At 39.1% G+C, this 7,066-nt stretch overlaps 1 long non-coding RNA gene across 1 annotated transcript; it reads left to right on the top strand.

Moving 5' to 3' along the window:
• The first annotated feature begins 5,211 nt into the window (after nucleotides 1-5,211).
• LOC146310425 (uncharacterized) lies at nucleotides 5,212-6,508 on the top strand. Its single transcript, XR_014772307.1, has 4 exons — nucleotides 5,212-5,382; nucleotides 5,456-5,590; nucleotides 5,661-5,719; nucleotides 6,245-6,508. It is a non-coding gene; the product is annotated as an uncharacterized LOC146310425 (long non-coding RNA).
• The last annotated feature ends 558 nt before the right edge of the window (nucleotides 6,509-7,066 follow it).

The raw sequence follows: 7,066 nt of genomic DNA on the forward strand, positions 1-7,066 counted from the left end.
TAATCTTGAGTACGTGTAATCTGTTACCTCTAGTCACTACATGTGACTCGATTATTTCTGAGGTATGAAAGTGTCTTAATGGATATCAGAATTGCTATTTCCAATGATTACTCAGCATTGGTTGTGTGAGGAGGAGCAAAATCACATTCCTTCAACACTACAAATTTAATTTACAATCTTAACAGCCTCCATCCTGATCATTACAAAGAGATAGTGAAGAACAAAAAGAAAAAGAAAAAAAACATGGCAGCAGAAGTTTTCTTTTTTGCCCAGTAAATGTGTACATTTTAAAAAGCATTGTAGTTTATTTTGAAAACCATTGTTTTATTTTATAAAGCATTTAATGTTGAAGAGCATTTTATTTCATTTTGAAAAGCATTGTAATGTCTTGAAAATAATTGTACTTCATTTTGATAAGCACTGTATTTTATTTTTGAAAACCACTGTATTTTATTTCATTTTGAAAATAAGTTCATTTTATTTTGAAAAGCATTGTACTTTTTGTCTGCAGCTGGTCATAATAAGAGTTGGCAAATTAAAATGTTCCTTCCAGAAGAGATTTGATGATGGAGATGTGCACATATCTGTATCAGCCAAGATGAGTTTGAAATTATCTGCACTGTATTTTGGCAAAAGTCCAATATTGTGCATCTCATCCTTGTAAATACAGTAGTTATATAAACTGTGATATGTTAGTAATTACATAGTTCGATGAGTGAGTAAAGTTAGACTAAATTTCAAAAAATATAAAATAAAGTATAAAAACATTTAATGCAGTGTTAATATGGAGGCAGCACCTGTAGCTATGGTTATCAATGACACTGCTGGGAATTCATTTATTTCTGAGAAAGTGTATGTGCTGATTTTTTCATGCATACACTACATGCTGTGGATTCCAGTACTTCCTTGTTAACAATTTGCTACAACTGTGCAAATTACAACTTAATCCGACTGAAAATAACAACCAAAATGCAAATTCTTCATGCACAGCTCTGCACTGAGGCAGAGATGAAAAATAGCAACCTCTGCAACCCCTGTGCTCACTTTCTATGCAGATGGTAAGGAGGGGAGAGAAGAACATTATAACCTTCCCATCATCTTCTCTCTCATGTTTGCCCTATTCTTTTCATTGCTTATGCATGAAACCTGAATAAGAGGAATATTTCGGGGTGGTGTCAGTTTTTCTATGACAGTCGTTGGTAGTATTATGAAACACGCTGAGTGGGAGCAAAACAACATTGAATAATTGATTACCACTAAAAGATGTGGGCATGGCTATGCATTATTAAAATTAATACGTATTACTGTCTCTACTTTTCCTACGGTAAATAAAACAGGAGAGGGGGGGGGAGAAAAACGCAGCTCGTGTTTCCGTTTGATGTTCAGCCAATTTAAGCAGCTCTCACCCTCTTCCTGACCTCGCAGCTGGATTCAGTGTCCAACTCCTGCTCCTGAAACGGAAACGGATGACCTGATATCTTTTCTTAAGAAATGAGTTGAAGATTAATACAAGTTAATGCACATAAGAACATTGCAGTGTATTTTGCTTAATTAATTTCCAGCAGATGCTATAAAATATCACATTGTTCTCCATACGGCTTAAAAGCTGCTTTAACAAAAGGATTAAAGCATCTCAGGGGGCTAAATGTTACTGTCAAAGCATTTAACTCATATAGAAAAGCTTTTATGTAATGATTGAACCATTCTCTCTTCAATTCCTATCATTTCTTTCGCTCTTGCATTTTATGAGTTTTCCCGTTGTGTTAATGTCACAGAAGAACTTTTAAAATCAAAAACTATACAGTGATGTGAGGTCAGGATGGGCAGTGAAATTGCATGACAGTTGTATTGTTAATAAATTCTTCATATTCATCATTTCATTTTTTTTATTTACAGTATTACACACACTCCAATAAAAGTAGTCAGAACACTACAAAAAATACATTTCCTTGAATGCACAATATATAAATTGTGCCACTAGGGGTCTCTCTCACATTAAAACAACTACAAAAGATGTAGTTTGATGACCTGAATTGTTGCCTTCACTTTTAAACTACCACCTTAGCTGATGAAAATCTGACATGACTCTTGACTGATGTTTCAAGACGAGGACATATTAATGTTTTATTCATGTTATGTTTAGTCACGTGTGCCGGCATCCTTCCTGACTCTCTGATGTAGCTGTGTTTACTGTAGCTAAGAACTAACTAGCAACTAGCAGGAATGCACTGTTACCTTGAATAAATTATATATGTCTGCGTTTGAACATTGTTGGAAAGTGCACAACTCAACAAATTATATGACATATGTCTATATATACTTTTAAAGCTGTGACTGAGCTAATAGGTTAGCTAGTTACAGGTTTAAAGGCCATATAAATGCCATTAAAAGGACATACTGACACCATATCATCTACAGGCTTAAAGGCTTTCTTCAATAATTTAAATGTGCTTGTTTATAGCTTGAGATGCACTGCTCCCTTTTAAAGCCAGCTGCTAGCTCTTTTTAGCATGGATAACTTAACGGCAGGATGGACGCTAATGGGAAACCAACCAACCAGACGGGGCAGAGATGACAGAAACTTTTCAAACAGGCTATTCACTCTCAGATGGCCCTGAGAATCTTTAAAATCTTTAGCAAGATTTGCAGAGAGCGCGGCAGGGATGACGTAGTTTTGTAGGCCCAGAAGTTAGCACTGCTTTTGGTTGTCTTCCCCAGAATCCGATGGGAGTTTTCCATTGGATCTTCGATTTACAAGTGTGAGTTAAAAAGGATATAAACGCACTACACCATGGTCACGATGAATTTTAATGTTTGCAATAAGGTTTTTAGTTTCATTTAGCCACTTGTCCGCACCCGCCTTTTTTAAAAAACATTAAAGCTTCAAAATTCATGAGCGGGGTATTGACTGATGTATGTTTATATTTTCTTATAGAACATCGTATGAAAATCTCTTTTTTTCTTATTTCAGGCAAATAACAACAAAAAAAAATTAAAAAAACCCATCAAGATGAGGGAACGGGAAGTGCTAATATACCAACTCATTTCCAGCTTTTAGGACTCATTCCTGCAGCACTCTATTGACATCTTAAAGCGACACATCGATGTGCCCCAATAAACTCTTTAATATAAGAATTTCCAACATTTCCTGCCATAATTACTCTATTTATTGGTGTTTATTGTGTTATATGTCTATTATATAAACTATTATAGGCTATATATTTGTTGATTTATAGCTTATAACTAATGTAGATTTTGTCTGTCCATATGTAATATGAATTTGCTGCTGTTACTGGTTGCACAGGTAGAATTATTGGAAATTATTATAGCTCTGACCCATATTTTGTCTGCTTTGAAATTAGAGGTCATTGATGAAATGGACTGTTGAAGCATGAGAGCAAAATCTTGAGAACAAATTGAGGTGTTAGATTTTTTGACAGGAGGGCAGGTCTCAGAGCAGCTCATGGGCTGTTTATGGTTGAGCGACTGCATCTATTACCTCCATCCATCCTCGCTGCTTTTCAACAATGCATTTTGGGAAACATGAAAAACCGGCAGAAGCCGAGCCGCAACATATATATATAACGTCATCCCAGGCATGTGCACATTTCGGTCGTGGCGAGTTTACTACATGCATTAAAATTCATGCTGGTTCTAGCTGACTGAAAGTACAGAGGGAATAGAGAGGTCAGCCGTTTGACTTTAGATTTGTCTCTGTCATGTTTCCATCCTTAGATGTCATAACAGTGTGAGGGACATAATTTGTTCTGCCAGCAACTTATTCCAGTCCCTCAAGATGTTGGGTTTTTTTTTTTTTTTTGTCCCTAGGAGGAAGGCGGCAGATGAACAGCGGCGAAAACTGCGAAACCCATGTCTCGAATGTGAAATAGCTGACATTTTTCACCGGCTCTTCATCAGACACAGACACAAACTGACAAGTTCCCATCATACCACAGCCATGCTTTAACCAGCTAACAGTTATGTCCTCACCTAACCCAACCTAACCCTAAACCATTATCTTTTCTTAGGGCTAACTTCTGTATTTTTCAACCTGGACACGATTTTCCAGTGTTTTAGTGTCTAAGTGACTAATGGGGACAAAAAAAAAAAAAAGAAATGTGGAAAGATGTGAAAATATCAAGAGTATAGTGAGAGGGAGGTCAGACATCAGAGAAGCAGCAGGGAAAAAAAGAACACGTAGAGACAGAATATTTTCACATCTAACTCTGAATAAAAGGTTTATTTCAACCAAACCAGAGTCTGCGATTGTTTGAACAGTCTAAAAATTAACCAAGACCATTTTGTTTCACATATTTTTATTGGAAGCCAAAAGCTTGACATTTATACAGAAAAAGAAATTGCTTCAGGCTTTGCAATAATTCATAGGTACGACATAACATAAAGTAAAGAGAAATAGGAAAGAGAAGGAAGAAAAAAGAAAGAAAGACGAAGTTAAGATGAACCTAATTCGCTCCAGGTGAAGCGTATCAGTTAGCTCTGTGATCTGCAGTTTCACTAGAAGGGTTTCTGCTTTTTTCCAGATTTTTCTTTTAGCGATATTAGTCCATAGCAGACAAAGTGTTGTTGAGAAGTAGTCAGTTTTCTAAAAGCCTCTGATATTCCCAATGTAATGACTTCAGGATCCAGCTCCAAATGGATTTTCAGTACATTGGAGAAGGTACAAAACTGTGGATTAAAGTGGCTTCTTGGAGCTGACATTTAGGGATGTCACATCCCCCTTTAGTTTAGAGTTTAGTACAGCCTGTGCAGCACTTTTAACTGCATCAGGCAGGGATTTATCAAACATGCATGAATACATTGCAAGCTTTTGCTGCAATCGTCTCTTTAAATTTGTTGTCCCAGCTCATCCTCCCGGACCAAGACGATTTTGTTAAGTTTTATACTGATAAAATTACTGTTTCTGTAAATGGAGCCTGGTGGCTTTGATGAGATTGACTGTTTCTGGATATACAAAAATGATCTTACACTATAAAAAGGTCTATCTTTATAGGAATCCTTTCCAGAAAATTGTCAGACATTCAGAATAACAATAAAAGCAGAATAACAGCCTGCCAGTGGCATAAACAAGCACTTTTAGTGGATGTGCTTTGACGTTATCCAATTGCTCATAGCAATGTCAAAGAACTGTCAAGTGAGCTGTTCATTTATGGTGTTAACACCATTGAATGTGTCATTTCATTGTGTAGTGAGGCGAGCCCCCGCCCCATTTGTTCCAGCCCGTAGGCGGAGGCAGGAAGTAACCGGGCAACAGCTGTTTTCAATCTAGCCTCCCCCTTAAAGGGAGTGGTAGGCAGCCCGGTGAGCGCTGTCTCGCCATTTCCAGAATTCGTGACTGCTGTGAAGGGTGCACATCAGCTTGAGGTATGCTTGTTACGAGGTTTTTGTATTGCGCTTTTTGCATGTACTGAATAGGGTTTCCCTGGCCTCCCCACAGGTGCAGTTCGCAGGTACACCTGAGCTGGCCGGCGTTGGCGTTAGCTCTCTAACTGTGTTTGTACCGTGCACCCGTAGGCCGGCACGTGTGGCGTGCTATGGTGCCCAGCTACCTATGTAAACTCGCAGCTAGAAGGTAGGCCCCTGCTTCATAAAACATAACTAATATACATAGTACAAGTACTAATGCGTACTTTTTGTAACAGGGACGGGGTTAACCTGGCGACGATCTCTGGAGAATTTAGCTCCACTCTGTGTGCTCGAGGTACTGCAGCATAGCTCTTAAGAGCCTATTTTGCCCTTGTAGCAGTCTGTAATGTTTCTTTTTTTTTTGTTTGTTTTTATTAGGAGGAGCCCTGTGACCGCTGCTGTTCTTGTCCCGTATTTAATTGTGTGATAGCCTTAGAATCAGTAGTGGGTATTGTGCTGTATTTTGGTTTGAGTTTGTTTGTTATTTTTTTCTTATGATCACTTTGTGTGTAAGGTTATTAGTTGAGTATCCTGTTTGGAGCTTAATAAGGTTCTTTTACTGTTGTTTTTATCTGTGCTAAACCACTGCCCAAGGGCTGTGAGTTGCTGGGTGTTATACTGGTAGCAGGCTGGTTGGGTGGCTAGGCCCGGCTGGTGGTGGGTGATTGGGTGGAGGGCTCACCGTTTCCTCCGGTCTTCCTTCTTGCATGTACTACTGCCTCCAATCTGTACCTTTTTCATAGTGAGTGTGAGCATTGGGTTTTATACTGCATGCCATTTTGAGTTGCTGTTCTAAATATTGCGTGCTTTTGTCTTGCAGTGTGAATGGGAGCAGGCGTCTGACACTGGTGGTGGTGGTGACACACCCTGATCTTCCCCCTCACTTACCCCAACCCGTGGGTGGGCACCCTTCCTTCCCCTGCACTGGTAACGCACCCCCTGCAACTATTTTAGAATTTTAGCATTTGGGGTTGTAATAAAGACAATTATATTTTTTAAATAACAGTCTCCTCTCTTTTCACAGACTTAATATCACCAGTACTTGCCTTGATTTTTAATAAATTATCCCGAGTTAAACTTGAAACGCACGTCTCTGCTCCTCATTTGCATTCTAAGAACTGATGTCTGAACCTGTTAAGTGTATATTCTCTGGGTGAAATTCCCAGAGTGGCGTTGTCGGGTCTATGTAGCCTGGGGTTTGGGTTAGACACCCCCTCTCCCCGGTCACAATCTGGCGTTGTCGGCAGGATAGATAAAACAGAGACGTGTCTTTCCAGTTTTTCTTCTTTGTTTTTTTTCTTTTTTTTTTCCCCTGGCAGTTGGTTTAGTTCCTGTCTCTCTTGATTTGTTGTTTTGTGTATATATGCACTACTGAATTGAGATTTCTGAACTGTAACTTGGTAGCTTTCTGTTAGTGGGACAAGAACAGCAGTTGGCTGTGGATTTGACTTGGAGACTGTGCAACCAACGACACGTCTGGTTTGGAGGAGGATCCGTGCACCTGTTCACCAGACGTTGCTTCCTGTCACAAACTGACTTTGTTTCACAGATATGGAGGATCCGCAGGATTTGCGAGATCTGGTGATACAACTCAGGGCTGAAAAGGAACAGCTTGTACAGGAGCTCGCTGTAGCTCGAGCCC

The sequence above is a fragment of the Lutjanus erythropterus genome, chromosome 18 (genome assembly GCF_056507025.1).
Source record: "Lutjanus erythropterus isolate fLutEry1 chromosome 18, fLutEry1.hap2, whole genome shotgun sequence".
NCBI lineage: Eukaryota > Metazoa > Chordata > Actinopteri > Lutjaniformes > Lutjanidae > Lutjanus > Lutjanus erythropterus.